The following is an 18,768-nucleotide window of genomic DNA, read 5'->3' as shown; positions in this document are numbered from 1 at the left end:
GGTGGGGAAGAGCCTGTTTCTAACATTAATTAAGTCACTTACATGTTTTTCTTTTCAGCATTAACCAATTTACATGTTTACTCCACCCTTTGTTCTCCTTTTAAATGCTCCCAGGCAGCTATGAAATATTTTATTGAAACAAGTCATCCCAATATTTAACATGGTCCATCTGTTTCTATTAGAGCTCACTGGTTTCTGCCCTTTTTTCCAATGTTTTCGGCCCAGGTAGGTTTTACAGAAATAGAAGAAAACTGTTGCAGAGACCTAGCATCACGCAGAGCTGCTAGTGAGTTTTTCTCACTAAAGATATACCAAGAAATCCCAATGCAGCTGCTTCTCAATGTGGCACAGCATAAGAATGAGCTGTGACAAACATGTCAGGGAGGTGTCAACTTGTATTGAGTAACTTACCACCTTTTATTAATCTAGAAAAGATGAATGTCACAGGAGGATCGAGAAAAGATTTAGTTGTTTTTAAGGTTTGTGCTACACTGAATCTTCCTCCTCTGAAGTGGTCTGGATGTATTCATGCAGTCAGCTGTTGAATGTAACATAACAAGGGTTGCCATTAACAATATGGCTTATGGCTTGGCATGGGGTATATTCTGTGGGCAGGCTACAAACACATGACTTGTGGGACAGACTTTGACTATAAGCAATCATTTAATGATAAACAGATATCTCGGTAGGTATTTCACAACTCTACAGAGAGGGCACCTTAAAATGAAACATTCTGAAACATCTCCACAAGGAGAGTGTGAAAAGCCTCACTGATGATAGCAATAGTAGTTTTAGAGCAATCATGGGTGGCAGTGCAGAGCTTTGGGAACTCAACAAAGTATGAAAACATCAGCAATCATGTATGAGTTTCCTTTTCTTGCCTTTACTTTCCCCTCAAATTTGTCCTGGGAAATTCTTTGGAGGTCAGTGGGAAAATCCATCAATCACGAAAGATTATGAATAAATGAATGAATAAAAAACCATAAAATACAAGGCTTTATAAAGCTCAGTTGTATTTCAGCATAGCTGGAGAGTTGGACATTGTTCACATTCAGGCATTTGTGTGAGTGATGGTGTGGGAGCCTGACTGTGTGGGGTTATGCTTTATTCAGTCTGTGCCTTACTCCCCAGACCACAGTGAGAAAAAACTGCTTACTGAACCTAATGCTGTGTCGCTCTTTCCTTAAAGAGAAACCTTGAGAAAAACCTCTCCAGTTTCCTCTCCAGTCTGCGGCAGCTGGCAGAGCAGCTGTCATGATGACCTGCGAACCCCAAACGGAGGAAGAGTCTCTGTGACTCAGCTCCCAGGGGTGTCTATGAATGTCAGTAAGAGGAAGAAAAGGGACTGCTTTGCAAGAGAAGCCTCAGAAACAGAGGGGGAGAAAGAAAATATGTGTATACATGGGTAGCGTTTTCATTTTCTCTTTTTTTTGTGCTCAAAGTTTGCCTAAAGAATATATTATTACTTAGATTTAGTGATGATGGTCAGAGCCTGGCTGTAATAGAAGAGAGCTGTGCTATTTGAATGTTCACCACATTAAAAAAAAGAAAACAGACCACTAATTACAAAAACACAACTGAATTAGGATGCCCATGTGTTCTTTCCATCCATGCATCCATCATCTGTGTGACAACTATAAATTATAAAATTCTATTTATTTGCTGTTATCCTTATTTGGAGAAGGGGTTCATCTGAAAGAAAGCTCAGGAAAAGGTAGTAACTGGTTCTTGGATTAAGAAAGTTCATTAAACCACTATTGTCAAGGTCAGCAATGAACTTAGGTCCTATGAACCACTGACCCATCACCACCATCACTTACACAGAGTAAGACATGCAATCTGTACAGTAGCCTATACAAGTTTCAAGATTTTACAAATTAATTTGGTAATGCTGACCAAAATCATACTGTCAATGACACCAGTTGTACCTGTACACTCACACATTTAAAATATCCTAAGAACTTATCATTAATATAGTTATATTTCAATTTATAAATTATGGGAAAACCCACAAGATCATTAAATCCTCAAGAGTTTATTGACCCGTAAAAATGCAAGTCAGCAAATGTTATGGTAATCTAGCGCATGAGAAATCTAGTGAAGTTGTCTGGTAAAGATACAATGTGAAAAAGATATTTTGGCTGAAGTCAAGTGCTTGAGTGTCATCAAAAACATTCATAGCCAGTTCATGGAAACCTGACACTTATATTAGTTTCTAACATCGTGACAATTTGACCAAAATGGTCAGAGTTCACCTTCTTGATTTCATTTATAGTACTCCTTATGTTTTGACATTTGGACATGATGGTGGTGCCACAAGTGTCTTTGGATCTTCTTCACAACCAAAGGTAAGGTGGAACACAAGACCAATAGAGAGACTAGTGTCGAAATCACTTCTCACAATAGTCTCAAGCTTTAAGCAATGACACTGCAAATATAAATCGCCGGAATGAGTTTCCTTTCTAGGAATAGGCTGATGAGCACAGACATCTGGAAGGACAGCAGAACGGGACCACCGCTCCCTGTTGTCAAGATAATCCAGTTGCTGTGAAGGTTTTAGGTCAAGTCCGAATGGGATGAGGCAAAAGACCAAGAACACTTACAGTTATTATATATCCCACATGACTGACATCAAACTAGGAATGCAAGTTGTGAGATGTGCCTAGGAAGAAGGACCTCTGAGCTGATACCAGTCTGTGGTGCTAGAAGACACATCACTGAATTACTCAATAATCAGAATTCATTCACAGGTCAATCTACATTAAACACTTAAGCAGGTTCAGGATCGTCAGTCTTATTACATATCTTACCACAGATTGGAGAACTACTTTATTTAGACTCAAGCTATGAAAACAGGTTTCAGAAAAAAGTATACCAGAATAGTTAAACTGAGGCTTCAATTTTCTTTTCTTTAAAACTGATAAAACAGTCCAATTGCCTTTCATACCATGGCAGTTAACAAGTATAGAGAACAGCCAGTGAAATAAAACTACAGGCACAGCAGTCACTCCAACAGTGCCTCACTGGTCACTTGGAAGCATTTTACAGCTTCACACTGAAGTCATCATGAAAGGTCTCAGTGGAACATGTTAGTTTAAGGTTACAGAACATACAGTAAATCATGACTCTGTGCTTTACTTGATGTTTCCATCACAGCCTTTAAAGTTGCTGTTATAATGAAATGTGGGTACAACAGCTTGTATTTAAAGTTATAAAAAAATGTCTCTGGAAGAAGTTTATCTGCATGTCATTATGATAGATAAAACATCTAAAATTATATTATGAATCATTTTGTTCCTTGTATGTTCCGTCCTTTAAACTGTCCCACAGGATGACATGAGTAATTTCTTCCTCAGACTTTAAATGTAGAGTGGGGGCAACATGATGTAGTTGCTGTGAAGTTTGATGGTCTTCATCCGTGTGGGAGGGACATTCCAACAGGATGATAGTGGAGGTTTTATAATCCCCTTCCTATCAGTGATGGGATTCACAGACTGTATGATCTTCACTGCTGCGCCTTTGCAGAAGAACTAGATGACAACTGGGGGAGTTGTGGTGTTCCCTTTTCTACCCACTCTGCTCCCCCCAAGAAGCATATGTGCTCACCAAATAATATGTAATGGCAGCAGCTGATCCTGTTTACAGCTACATGCACAATAGTAAAAGACTAAATCATTACCTGTCCTAGCTAATGCTGAGGAAATATGCAAAGGAAAGCTATTAAATAAAGTAGTGTTTGGCTGCTTAGGTTCTTTTGTCCATATTTTTCTAATAGTATTGTCACTTTTAAACAATACAAGAGATAAACTTTTAGTTGAGGTCTAACCAGATCTAACTGTCTGGAAAACCATGGGAATGTTTATAGTTGTTGGAGTGCAAACTTTCCACATCCAGACATAAAAGATTATGACAGAAATCCTAATGTTAACCTACACTCTGATAGCATCCAGGGGTGAGTCTGAAATTCCTCTCTTGTTCACATATTCACTATACTACACTAATTTCCTGAGAGATAAACGTGAATTTCAGACATTTTTTAAAAATAATTTTCATTGAGAGTTGCAGGGATGTAACCTCAAAATATAAAATACAGAGCACACTATTTCAGGTTTAAGAGCAAAAAGTAGTATCCATGTTATAGACAGCATTATTTTTTTTTGCTCTGATGTGGAATTTCTAAGGGCATTATATAGTGGATAGGTTCACTTGAAGGGTGGAAAATAAATTTCTGATTGTGGTATGGTCCAGGTAAGTCCTGGACCTTGGAAGTATTGATTGGCTGCTAAGCTAGTTAGCCGAACATGATGATATTTGCCTGTCAAGTCAGAGCTGTTCAGCACAAGATTTAAGCAATTCATGACACTTTTGGTCTTGCAGTTGGTTTTGGAAAGTCACAGACGATACACCACTGTTGAAACTCTTTACATGCTTCAAAATGAAGAAATCCAAAGAGAACTGCCATGTCTAATTATGTCAGTTTTTGAGGTTCACCAAATGGTTAATTAGCAAATCTTGCTGATCCAACAAATGTTGTTTTTGGCCTCAGTCAAAACAAGTCTGATTCATGTTGCACTGTGGTTGTCTTGTGGCAATCAGCACCAGGTGTTTTTGAAACAAGACTAATCATTATTCTTTAATGGCCTAATAAATCATCTGAACAACACAGATCTTTTCTTCTCATGGTTTTAGTTTGAAAAAAAGATGCAGAACTATCAACATAGCAAACTAAAGATGAATCACAACCAGTCTGACGAATAAGATTCTGTTGTAATTTAATATTAAAAGTGACATTTTGTCCTTTTACAACAGCATCTCAAAGCCAGTTACTTTGAGTGCAGGCTGATAGTGCTTTGTCTCAAAATGTTATGCACTTAATCTTTTAATAAATCACATGCTGATATTTTTGCACGATTCTGGGAAACGGCACTAAGGTATTCTAATGGAAACTGGTTTAAACTGATTAAGGCTAAAAGCACTACGTCATTGTTACTGGTGGCTTGACCATTTGCCAAGCTAATTCAAATTTTAAGTTAAACCTCTTTGCAATGCTGCTGAAGACAATAGCTAAATCACTGTGTGATCTCATGATGCTTTTAGAATGAATCACGAATGGAAGATTTTGATGCCTGATGAAGTTTGTAGTTTGAGCTTCATCCTCAACCCTAAATGTCAGCTGACAGGTGATTAAGAAGCTGTTTCCACAATTTGGCAGCTCATGTTTTCCCCTCAGATGTGTTCAAGTGACACCACTCAACAAAATATTATATTTTAAAATGAAAACCTTGGGATTTCTGCCATATTTCAAAATCTGCATAAGGAATGGATACGCATTATCATTAGTACTGATGTGCTTTTAGTCAGATTGTAAGTTTGAACTGTATTTTATCTTGTATACAGGACAGAGGAAAATAAATTATGGTCAAACTAAAGAAAATCTCACAAAAAGCCCAGAACTACCAGTGAATTGAACCTACAAAAAAAAGGTACTGCTTGGGTGCCCAAAGCCTTATGCTGGATTTAACACAATCAACCTATCACTTCCAGCATAATCTTGTTTAAATAAAAAAAATTATTGTCTTCAGTCTCTGTGGTAGACATTTACTCATGGATGCCTTCCATCTCTAAACTCCTGAGGCAATTGTTCTGTCAAAATTAATCTATTTTCAATTTCTATAACTTTGTATAGCTTAGATCCTGGAGCCAAACTGGGCTGTAGCTGGGGGTTTGTTTAGGATCATGGGATTTATTCATTGCTTTCCATATAGATTTGGACTATATTTTCATATTTTTTACGTGAAACTCTGGGGTCCAAACTTTCCTCTGCTCAGATGGAATTTGGTTACAGACAGGATACAGCAGAGACTCCCAACAGAGGAGGTGATTTTCCCTTTGTTCAGTTTATGACTTTAACGCTTCCTTCTGGGCTGTCTTTATTGCAGTTCCACCTGAGAGGCTTGATACACAACTGGCACAATGAAACAGATCCTGACTCATTTAACTTGTTGAAGTGACACTGTGGTTTATGTTGATCACCATGGAAAATCTGGCACAGAGCCCACAGTGTATTGTGTGTTTTTCCAACCTCTACTTTGACCTCTGTAACCATCAGCAAATTATCAAAAAAAATCATTTAAACTGATTATTTTTACAGACATGTCTTGATGGTTAAATGCAGTAACAGCAAGAGGCTCTGCTTTGTGGTTAGGTAACTTGTACTGAGCAGTTTCAGGGCTCTGACCTTTTTCCTTCACTGTTTATTTTGTGGTTGTGTGGGCATGTTTAGCTGCTACTTGTAGGCAGCATGATAATCTGCAGCTACTACCTCTACCACATTGTTCTCATGAGCCAAAGAAACCTGAATCTGCTGTCTAGTAGCAGGTAAACATTCATTATTTATTTATTATTAATCTTACTGTAAGTAAAATTCATGATATACCTAATGTAAAAGCAGCTAAGCATTCTACACGCTTTAATTTTTATATACTTGTTTGTTCTTGACGCAAGAGCAAGGAAATTCATACAACTTTAATGTCTATTTCTTCTTCCCCTTTCGGCTTACTCCCATTCGGGGTCGCCACAGCAGATCAGTTGATCCACATTGTGGATTTGGAACAAGTTTTATGCCGGATGCCCTTCCTGACACAACCCCTGTTCTTTCAAGTTGGTCTTCCAACTTTAATGTCTGCTAAATATATATAAATATATATATAAATATATGCTAAATGTAAAACCACAGGCAGGAGATGTTAATTAGCATGAAGAGAGTAAGTAACGGGAAACAAGATTTCCTCACTTACCAGTACTCTACTACACATTACAAGTTGACTGACCTTACCACTTCACATTTTCATATTTCAATGTTTCGAAAGACACATTTTAAGTATCAAACTTACTCAACTACTTAACTAGCTTATATTCACTCTGTGCACCGTAGTTTTTTTGACACAGTATGTGGCTTGAGCATTTAAGGATGCTACCTGTGTGAAAACAGAAATAACATTGACAAATTGTGTGTTGGATCTATTCTGCCCTGGCAAACATGACTCAGATTTGGCCTGTGGTCTTTTTGGTGACAGCCGGACTATTACAGCTTGAGCCTTCAGCTAAAGCTCTGGTCACATCACAGACTGGCAGCACTATATGACAGTCCTGCCGATTTATTATTCATGTACTGAAACTGATGCCATATTTACATCACCTATCTAGGAAAGCACACCATTCACCATGTGTTCTCAATTACCCAGTGTTGATTGTAGTTTTTCAGGTCCAGCTAGGTTTCCACAGATGTCTTAGGTTTTGTTCCTTGCTTTCCTGAACCCCACAAGGGTTTACTATGCACATCAGCTTGGATTAGATCGGAAAGACTGCAGTGGAAGTATGCAGCATTTCTCTACCCACTCTGGCTTCACTTAGGTCATTGTACAGTCAGATCATAATCACATTTCTCTCAGACTGGGGGAAGTCGACAATAGGCTTTTGCATGATTCCAAGGTGGTTCCAGGCTTGTACTGAGAAACTAAGGTAACCCATGGCCTAAATTATTTCACCAAAACACCTGCAGACAAACTCAGCTTCAGGACAAGATGATCTCATTTTCCTGTCTACAGATTTAAAAGTCATCACGATAAAAATGTTCCCACTTTCCCATAGCCCTTTCTTCATTATCCTAGCGAGACATCATACCCTTAGAGTAACAGAATCATTGCCTGTCTTTGAGACTGTCATGTTTTTCTCTGATGATCCTGGGTCTACTGTTTGAATGATGGCAGACATACTGCAGCAGACCACCAGCAGCACCCTCCCAAAGTATACTTCAAGCAATGACGTGATGCAATATGATTTGATATACTGTACTAAAAGACATTTCATAACTGAAATGATTTGTTGACTAGCAAGTGATTCACAGCATAGTGTGTCATTCTCCCGTCTGAACCAAATGCCCTCTCTGTCTCAGTGGGGTTACTATAAACTCTTCTGGTTTAAAGGCAGGGGCTTTGTTGTCTAAAAAAGAAAGCGACGTGCTAAATCTACATGTACTGAACCCTATGAGAAGCAACCTCCTCATGTCAACTCACATTAAAACAAACATGTATTTCTAAGAAAAAGGTAACTGATGTTTATTTCACTGCAATATGTACTGAATTATATATAAGTAATATGACAGCACATTATGAATAATGCCATCTTAAAAATAATAATTAAAAAAAGATGTAGTAGCACAGCACCAAAAAAGAACAGTAAGCTCATTCAATGTGACTCACACTGATCCCTTAAGAGTACGGACACTTACTGTAAACTAGAAAAGACCAAAAGCCAGGTCCTTGGACGCATTACACTGTGCAGACATCCCAAGCCTTTGTAAGAAGTAGTTTATTATTGTTAATTTGTGCAGCTGCTTTCTTTGGATGCTCACGTGGATGTAAAGAGACCCCTTGCTTGGTTTGTTTCAGAGTCAAGGCTGAGAATTTGTTGCAGTGTCCTTCTGCAGTGATTCAGCTGGCGGACTTCCATCAGAGCGTGAAATCCTCTGCATCTAAGCTGCACTGTTTGGGCCACTAAAGCCAAGGTTCTGATGACAGCCACTGAGACACTGCTTGTTAGCAGGACTGTGCTGCCTCCAAGTGACTAGCGACTGGCAAATTTCAGTCAGCCAGTGTGCGAGTGTTAGAAAGAGAAAAGGAAAGTGTCTCTCATCAGGACTACCAGTTTCCATCACTATCACTGCTGCCCCAAACCCTCACAGTCTCAGCTGAGACTTGCATGAAAGCATATGAAAAATACTGAAATCAAACTGTGGAATAACTATCTTTAAAGTACAAAGTAATAAAAAATGTCATTAGTGTCATTAATGGACAGAAAATATGGTTAAAGCATTTCCTGGTATATCTCAGTACCTGAATCTGTATGAGTCTGTGCCAGTTATACATTAATCTATATAAAAAATGTGAAACAAATGCCAAAATATTTTTTCAATGTTTTTCTCTTTCTCAGTTACCATATCAAAAATAGAGGATTTTATTAAGCTGGTTTGAAATGGGTTTGTCAAACAGACACTGATGCTGCAGCATCTACATTTGCTTATTTTACAGCAACAAGCATGTTGGGCTCATTTTTCAATGCCTCCACTTCACTCAAGAAGTCCAAGAAATAAAGAAGACATTTAGCACAATGTTCCAAGAATTCCAGTTTGATAACAGATGAGTTTTATGCCACACCTCAGGGAACATATGTATCGACAGAAATGTATATAAAGAGATAAACACATAAAGAGTTTAAAACAAAACAAAAACAAATGCCATCTCAACGAAAAGCACCACTCAAGTTTCTGCATAAGTGACTTGCGAAATCTGTAAATACATTCAGAGAAAGACAGCTGATGTACACATGCACTGATTCACTTTTTATTATCAAGAACCTATAGAAATTTGTAAGCCACTGATCATAACCCCCTAAAGGTATGGTGCAGAATATTTGACAACTAGTAGTACTACAGATTAATATTTGTATTTGTGCAGGAAAACACAAATTCAAGCTGGTTGTTTCATGTTATCTGGCAGCCAGTTGTCACATAAAATGCAGCAATGCACGTGCAAAAACAGTGAAAAGATGACTACAGGCTACCTAACACAGATCTAAATCGAGTACTGCGGGTTTCAAAAAAATGAGTGGAATAGCTCTACATGTTTCAGGAGGTAAAACATTTGTTCGCTCTCAAATACACTTGTTTTATTACTGGCTGAATTCAATGTAGATTGCTCGGTGGCAGGTTCCATTATTGTGCAGGCTGGCTCAGTGTCACAGTGCACTGGCACAATGTTAAGAGGACATAGGAATAGAAATCACTCTTTTAATAGTAACACCTGAGTGAAATGAAATGAGTCAAAATGTCTGCTGTGGAAAAGGCTTGATGCATTTCGATAAAACCTTTCAAACAGCTTTCGCTTGCAATCTTATATGGCTGGAATTATCGCTCGGCAATATGGAAAATAATCTTATGATCATTTCTTTCATATCAGTCGATTTCGATATATAGATCTTGATATAAACCAAAGCTCTATTTAAACATAAGGGTTCCTTTTTACTCCTAAATCACATGTAAAGATATACAGTTAATTTTGATTTAAATATTATTTATTTTATTTTCAAACTGAATAGCTCATAGAACATTATACATCTTTATTTCACATAGTTATAAACTAATCTTTAGTCTCAACAGTCAAAAGCCTCAAGTGTTACAGGAAAATAAATAAATAAAACAAAATGTTATTTCTTATATCTTGAATCTACAACTAAAATATTAAAGCTTTCATGTTTTACACGAGAACAGAAACAACAACAACTTTGGTTACGTCAAATAAATAAACTAGGTCTGTTGTGCAGCAAGTGTCACGTGTTTTAAGGGACCACCAACGCTGTCTTGGGTCTGGGACTGTAAAGTCTGGCATTTTATGTGCCCTAGAGGAAGGCAATGCTTTAGGTGGTAAAAAAAGTTAGTAGTATTACCTGTTTTTAGTAGAACATTCATATATTCTTGTCAAATATATGTCTATGTTTTGCAGTGCATGCTACTCTGCTTCTTGTCAGACTAAATATCTGAAATACCTCCACACTACTAAAGTCCTCAGGCCCTTGCTCTCAACAATGATCTCGTCTTTTGGGCCCTGGGCTTTGTCTGTCTGGGTGTTTTCATCGTTAAAGCTGACACTCTAGTTGTCGTCAACATTTTCTGTTGTGTTCCAATGTTCACAGCCCAAACATTAGCATGTGAGCTAATGTTCTGCTGGCTGCTCCTCCATGACTGCGCTGTGTACGTCAACCTAATTGATGTCCTTTAACTGATTTGTTCAGCAAGGCACTATTTTCATTATCATTGGCTGTTCGTACTTTCTGTCAAAACAATGACGGAATGAGCTGTTAGCAAAGTTATATTACAAGTGGGTGGTAACCGTAAACACGTGCTAAACTTGTGCCTCACTGCTCAGTCTTATATTTCTTGTGTGATTGGATGGAAGACCTGTCCATGTCCAATAAAAGATAGCCAGCTCTTATCAAGATCGACTTTAATCTTATCACGATGCAACATAAAATTTGGTATATGGCACAGTCCTAGCTGGAATTTGGTCTGCGGCAGCACAACGTTAAGGTATTATGACACATACTAGTGCTGGTCTGCTTTGTTGTCCAGCAGTTTTTGTTGGAAAAGTTTTTGGAAAGAGTAATATAAGACTGAAATCTCTCCAGTGCAAACACTGATGCAGATTTTAACATCAGATAACTTCAGCATAGCAATAATAAAATCAGGAGTTCTGAGATTTTGAGTCACCTTATTCAAATCAAATTGTTCCTGCTTGCAGATCTAAAGGCTGAAAAGTGAAAACGTAGCAGCAAATGTGCTTAAACAAATCCACATAGGAACACTTTTGAGAACACTATAAGCTTTACACTCAGTTATGAATGATGGAAAGACTTGTGATGATACAGGAACAGTTTACCTGAAGAAGTAAAGCCGAAGCTAGGGAAAAAAATATCCATACTAGTAGGTTATTAAGAGAACACTTGTAAAGACACACAAGACCAATATTTGCATGCAGTCTCACTATACATAATCCATAGTGTCTTTAAGTGTGACCAGTATGTGAACAGTAGGGGTGGTGTCTTAGTTATCTTTATTTTAGGACTTATTTTAATAAGATTCATTGTCAAATGTAATGTCTGCTTTCTATTAAAACAAGGCGGCAGTGAGAAGCCTGCATTGGCGCTCTGCAGCAGTTTTACACCTTGAAGATGTTTTTGATTTAGTTTTTCATGGCCTGAAAGTCTGCCATGCCTGCTGTGAAGTGTGTACAGAAAACAGGGTCCTTGTCTATGCAGGCAGGCACTGTCTGCTTCAATTAGAAATGTTCAAACCTAGCTGGAAATTTTTCCAGTGTTTGCTCTTCATCCACTCACATTTTCCATCTGCTATGAAAGTTTAAAGTTCCAGCATTTGGAAGCAGGGAGTTTTCTCTTTTTGCTGTGCATTTAGGTACGAGGAGAAGGCCCCGTCAATCTGTCAACGGACATAATGATGCTGTATTCTCCCTTTACATGTCACATATCAGCCTAATTGTAATAACAAGGCTGACATGGCCTAGTGCTTGATTGGCATTTGCATCTACCCAAAATTGTGAGTTTTAGTTGGAACAGCATTGTATGCCTGTTACAATATTGTGATTTTTCTTGGCCCAGAGTTTCATGTGTCCTTATAAGGCATAGCTTTGTATTTCACATTTTATAGCATTTTTATCCTCTTTCCACCCTCTTAAAACATCTCCTAACCCACCATTTATAAATGCTTGGTAATTACCATCCCATGATGCATCAGAAAAAAATTTATGAATCATTGAAAACGCTCTAAGATGTTCTTTTCTGTCATTTTCCACAATCATTCCAGTAAAACCTCTTTACTGGGGAAATCAGGAATGGCAGAATAGGGGCTCATTCTTTGGCATCAGTCTGACTTCATGATGTCAAACCAGAGCGGGGTGCTTTTTCATTTTGGGTTTGGTTTCGGTAAAGCATGTTACCAAATGAACCCTGGTGATAGTGATCATTCATTCTCTTTCTCTGGTGTCATTCTCATATGAAAATTACACACGCCAAAGAGTTTTTAATTTATTTCAGGCTTGGATTAATTGCAGGGCAAATTTTAAAATACATGATTTTTGTCAGAGGCAATTGAATGCCAAAGGATTTGTGGCATAAATATTATTATATTGTCTCATTTTGTAGAATATGGTATAATATGGTATGATTCTTAATACTGTTAAGACAATGCCACTTAAAGAATGGCAGGTGTGTAGCAGGTAGCAAAAATATTGTGTTATAAGTTTAAAAAAAGTGTTACAAAAATTCTATTGCAGTTCTGTCTAGCTTTCATGCTGTTATAAAAGTTATTGGTAAATGCTCCCATGTACTGTTTGACCTGTAGAGTACATGATTTATGCTGTACTCAAATGTCTGAGAACATGGCAGCAATGCAAAAGACTGAACTTTCCTGTGGGTAACATGCAAACCAATTCCTGTTTCATGCAGTGGCCCTGGACATTTGGGGTTTCTCTTTGATGGAAAATTAAAAGGCTCACCCCAGCATTACACCATAAACTATGGGGGTACAATACCCACAATCCCCAAATCATTGCCAGGAATCAGGATTACGTTTTTTGTTTCAGACCGTAATGTTGCTGCTATAGCTGTTCTCCTTCCCAAATTAGTTGAAGCAACATTTAACAGAGGGCTAAAGAGCACATTCTTCCAAGCCTATTCCATTCGATGGTTGCACACAGAAGCAGGAGACAACCAGAATATTTTCCTAATTACTTCAAACCTCTTTTGAGGGGTGAAGCAGGCGGGGGGACTGAGGTTACTCTCTGGGAAGATATAGCACTCCTACAGGCTTTTAAGAAAGGAAGGAGGAGGACGGACCATTTCACAGTATTCATGTTGCTTAGATCCAAGGTTCAACTTGCATACAGCTTGTACTTTATGCTTTCTGTCCCTAACTAAAAACAGACAGCACCTGTGTAAATGGTCCTACCATATAATTATAGTCTTGTAAAACTGTTATTCATTCAGCATGACGACTGCTGAGCTTGGATATCTTATTTTATAAGACAAGTATTCGTTTACTGAACCACACTGCAGCAAAATTGGCTTGAATATAATACTGCATGACAGCACTTAATTAACAAAAGTGTAGATGTCTTTAAAGCTGCTATAATCAATAATCCTATATTACCAATTGATTAGATGTGAAAGGTAGTTATAAAATGATGGCATGAGAATATAATATTAGGATTATACTGACAAAAGTGATTTAGTTTGTTTTGTTGGTGCATTAAAGTATTGTCACTGTAAATTTTGTTGTAAGTTACACAATGTGAATAAAAATGCCAGGACAAATGACTCATATTTTTTCTAAGAATTAGTGCATTTTTGCCCTAGGTTACATGTAGGCCTATTATTTTGTGCTTATTCTTTTCAGACAGTCATTTAATTAGCGTGAATGTTTAAACAATGTGAAAATCCGTCACAAATGCAGTTACAAGCCATTACAGCAGTGGTTAATGAGAACAAGGGCACCGAGCACAGAGGAAGCATGACCAAAGCTCCTTTTAACCCTGAGCACCATCTGCATGTTAACAACATGGGTCTCAGGGTAGTTGTAGCTCATTTTGAAGGTTTGATGGTTATGGTGGCCATAGAGCTCATTCAGTTGAACAAAAGACAACAACTCTTCTTTGCCCTTTTCACACCCTCACCTTGTTACAGAGTTCGAAATGATCATCTTAGCGTAGTTACTAACATGGGCCTGTCTCATCCAAAGAATATCTGAAAGTCTTGAAAACGTGACATAGTGTACAGTAATAACAGCAAACTTGGATGAAGCTCAACACACTCAAACTAACTCAATCAGCTGACATCTGAGCTTTCTGTTTGAGCGTGCAGCATGACAACCATGCAATTATAGGTTTTACAAAAATGTCAGCGCCTCATTGGATTTGCATTCTGCGACAAGGAGAAGGAGTTTGCGCACTCTGCTATGAGCACTGGGCTCGGACAGATCTCTGCAGTATTGTACACTGCTTAAATGTCACGCAGTAAAATCTAATGCTGTCCCCTGTTATCGCTATTATGAAGGATTACTGTGTACTGTAATTGTGGTTTATACACTTGAATGACCTAAATGACCAAATGTTTCTACACAGAGGCCAAAGGAGCAGTGTTCAAGTATCAGAGGCTGCTGATTGTATCTGACCGTACATGACATCATATGTACATGCAGTGTAGTTAACAGTCTGCTGGCTTTCAGTCAGCTTCAGTGTCGGGGAATGCTTCTCATTACCCCGTGTAAATAGCACATCCTGACTCACTCTTTAATTTAACATTAGGAAGGAGGTTGTAATGCTGAAAATAGCACAGATTGGCAGAATGTGTGCTTATGTCAAAGAAAAACACAAACAGCTTCTTTGCCCTGAATTGTGGTTTGAGGAATGTCTAGTCTTGATTTCTTAATTGAGTCTTAAAAAGCCTGATTTTTTTAAGGTCATTTGCTATTTGCTACATGTTTTGTTGCATACTCACTGGGAAATAGATGACCCTTAGTTTCCCAGGTCTGATCAGTCTGCATGCTTTAGGGAATGGCTCTGTGATCTAAGAGTATTTTTTGGTAAAACCAGATACCGTTGTACTCCGTTTTACTTTTAACCCTCTGGGGTCCGGAGGGGTTTTTGGGGCCTGGACAAATTTTGACATGTCCTGACATTTGTGCTTTTTTCAGTGTTTTTTAAACATATTAATGTCTAAAGTCTAATAACACTGTAATCAGCACAAAATTGGCTACAATAATATGTGAGCTTCAAGTTTATACATTATTAAAAAAGTGTTTATGCATGGCTAGTGAAAAACTACAATTTTTTACTCACTGAAATAAGACCATAAAACACAAACAGAACATTGGTTCACAAGACACCAGCATGTTGTAGGCTAAAGTGTTTACTTCAGAGTGCTGTGAATGTCATCTTGTTCACACATTCACAGTAAACAATACACTGATTTAAATTTTCTAAGACACTTTTTGTCCAGAAAGGCCATATGCAAGAGGGTGTGTCTGAGGATGAATAGTCATGTGATTTACCTGAGAACACAAAAGACGCACTGAACGTCCAGACAAAGGCGCGCATAATGAGCCTTTCAGTCAATGTAGATGGGACGGATTAGTGCAGCACAATACAAAACAATGAGGAGCCAAACGATCCTCATTTGAGTTAAAATCAGTGTTTTTACTCTGAGGACAAGCTAAACTATTTGTCTCTGTGTGGAATACAAGAAGCGCTTCTTCACGTCCGTGACGCTCTATCATCCAAACACGCAGAAAAAGTGAGTAAATTCTATGATGAAGTTTGATATTTTGTGTCATTTCTCGGGGGCGTGCACATATTTACCTGGTTCACCTGAGATTATTTACATGTGAACAGTGAACAGTGTACAAGAAAGGTCCCTGACAGGTTGCAAACCCAGGCCCTTCTCTCAGACTCTCAGACTGTGAGTAAGAAGATTCTCTGGTCTGATGAAACCAAGATTGGACTGACTGGTGGTGGCAGCATCATCCTGTGGTGGTGTTTTTCAGCAGCAGGGACAGGGAGACTAGTCAGGGTTGAGGGAAAAATGAATGGAGTAAAGTACAGAGATACCTCAATGAAAACCTGTTCCCTAGCATTCAGGACCTCAGACTGGGCTGAAGGTTCACCTTCCAAAATGACAACGACCCAAAGCACACAGCCATAATAACACAGGAGTGGCTTAGGGACGACTGTGAATGTCCTAGAGTGGCCCAGCCAGAGCCTTGACTTGAACCCTGTCAAAGAGACCTTAAAATGGCTGTCCATCAACAGTCCCCATTCAACCTGACTGAGCTTGAGAGGATTTGCAAAGAAAAACGACAGAAAATCCAGTCCAGGTAGGCAAAGCTTGTTGTGTCATACCCAAAAAGACTTGAGGCTGTAACTGCCAAAGGTGCTCCAACTAAGTACTGAGTAAAGGGTCTGAATACTTATGTAAATGTGATATTTCAGTTTGTCCATTTTAATACATTTACAAACATTCCTAAAATTCAGTTTTCACTTTATCATTATGTGCTACTGAAAATAATGGTCCGACTATAACTGAACGTACAGCAGTAAACTAGCAGCAACAATCTGACAGCCCTGTTGCAATGCAATGTCCCTAGAGCGCTGGAAAAAATGAACAGGATACAAATTCTAAATTCCAACTTTCACATGAAAACACAAAATATGTAGTTGCATAAAGCAGATGATTAATGAGAGCTGCGGCAGTAGGTCTTGCTGCTAAGGACTGATTTCAATTAGTCTGCTGCAGGTGACAGCTTTCTCTAGTGACTCAGTATGGTCTTGTGGGAATATAATGTTTCAAAAAATACTGGAAAATAATTAATAAGAACTATTAGTTCTCATAGCAACTGATTTTCATAACAATTCATCAGCAGAACTACTTTAAAAAGAATATATTTCATTGTCCATTGTTGTGCATTAGCATTTAGCTCCACTTTGGTCAGCTTTCCATGTGAAGGTGCAGGGCCTTGTAAAATCTCATATTCCACTGATTCATTAACGACACTCAATGCTTTTGTTTGCTGGAACTTTATTTTATAGATGGAAATTGTTTCATAAAGACGAAATTAGAGCTGGTGTGCAATTGCTCATTACTGTGATGTCTGGTGTTAACTTTATGATGGCAACCATGACCATTTTCACTTCTTCATCCAGAGAGCAATTATATAAAGTTTTTTTCCTGCAGTGAAATGAAAACACCAGAAGGCTTTATACAGCAACTTAATTTAAAATGATGTGAATAAATCATATTGAAATCATGATTTTATACTCTAGGCATAAATTAGCAGAGTAGACATTAAGTGATAATATTGTTGCGTGATGTTACTTCATGTATTTAAATTGTCTTATTTTGCCTCTATGGCCTCTATGTGCCATGAATATATCAACCGGTTCATTAATTATGAACAAAACAATGATGAAAAATATAAATATATGTCATGAACTAAGAAATATGGCTGAACTACAGACGGTTGTGCATAAACAAAGAAACTCTGAAACCGTCCATATGATTGAAGGGTTTCCAGACTTCTTCTAAGTGTTCTGTTACCAAAGATGCACTTAAACTAAAGGTGCCTTTGTTAGCCCAATGTTGTCCTTTCAAATGAACCAAAAAACCACACTCAGCATGCTGCTGTATTTCCAGACAGCCAGTTCTGCTACTTCTGGGCCCCACTACCTGTAGAGAAAGGACCCAGAGTGCCATGTGAGTCCTGTGACTCATAAAATCCAAAGCTAACATGCCTTCCACACACATTCATAGCTGGAGCTGTAAATCATTAATCACAAATTTACAATACTTACAGTTATGTGTGTCTTTAAAGCTGTTTTAAACTGTATATTCAAATGTCCTGTACATGCAGACAGTGTATCATCAACAGTATGTGGCCGTCATCAATATACATCAATTATAACTATAAACTCAGCAACATGATTACATCTACCAATAAATGAGATGATATACAACAATACCCTACAACTTGTTGTCTTTTAAATGAACCACAAACCACCTGATCCACAGTGCAACTCTTCCAAGAAATGCACTGTGGCTACTGGACTAGTGTCATCTGGACTAATAAAGTCAATTTCCTGTTAGCTCATGCAGACTATTAACCACTACACTGCATGATGTGAGTATAACAAAATAAAAGCTTTAAGTGTACTGGCAGATTGATTTTATATAACCGCATCCAGTTCTAAATAAAATCCTCTTTTTCATTATACACCAACACTGACAGAACAGTTAATAATGCACAGTATTTTATTATTACTTACACTTCATGGTTATCATTCAAAGTGCTTTATTCTTTCAGTACTTGAAGAGATGCAGATAAAATGTAAGCTTGCTGTCTGTGTCTAAACCTTACATGCCTAATGCTTTCTTGATGGGACCTGATTCTAAGGCTGTGCTTGTATTGGTAAACACCTTATGGTCAGAATATACATACATACAATATACATGTGTTCCATAGTGTTTGTTAGCTGCATGAAGTGGAAAGAGAAAAGGCATGACTGATTCTTGCACCAGTGGAAAAAAGATCTTAAAGTGTTGCCACATGTTCATGTAGACATCAACTAACCATCATATAAGAGGAGAAAT

The sequence above is a fragment of the Mastacembelus armatus genome, chromosome 22, assembly GCF_900324485.2.
Source record: "Mastacembelus armatus chromosome 22, fMasArm1.2, whole genome shotgun sequence".
Lineage (NCBI taxonomy): Eukaryota > Metazoa > Chordata > Actinopteri > Synbranchiformes > Mastacembelidae > Mastacembelus > Mastacembelus armatus.
Note: the sequence above shows the minus strand (reverse complement) of the source record.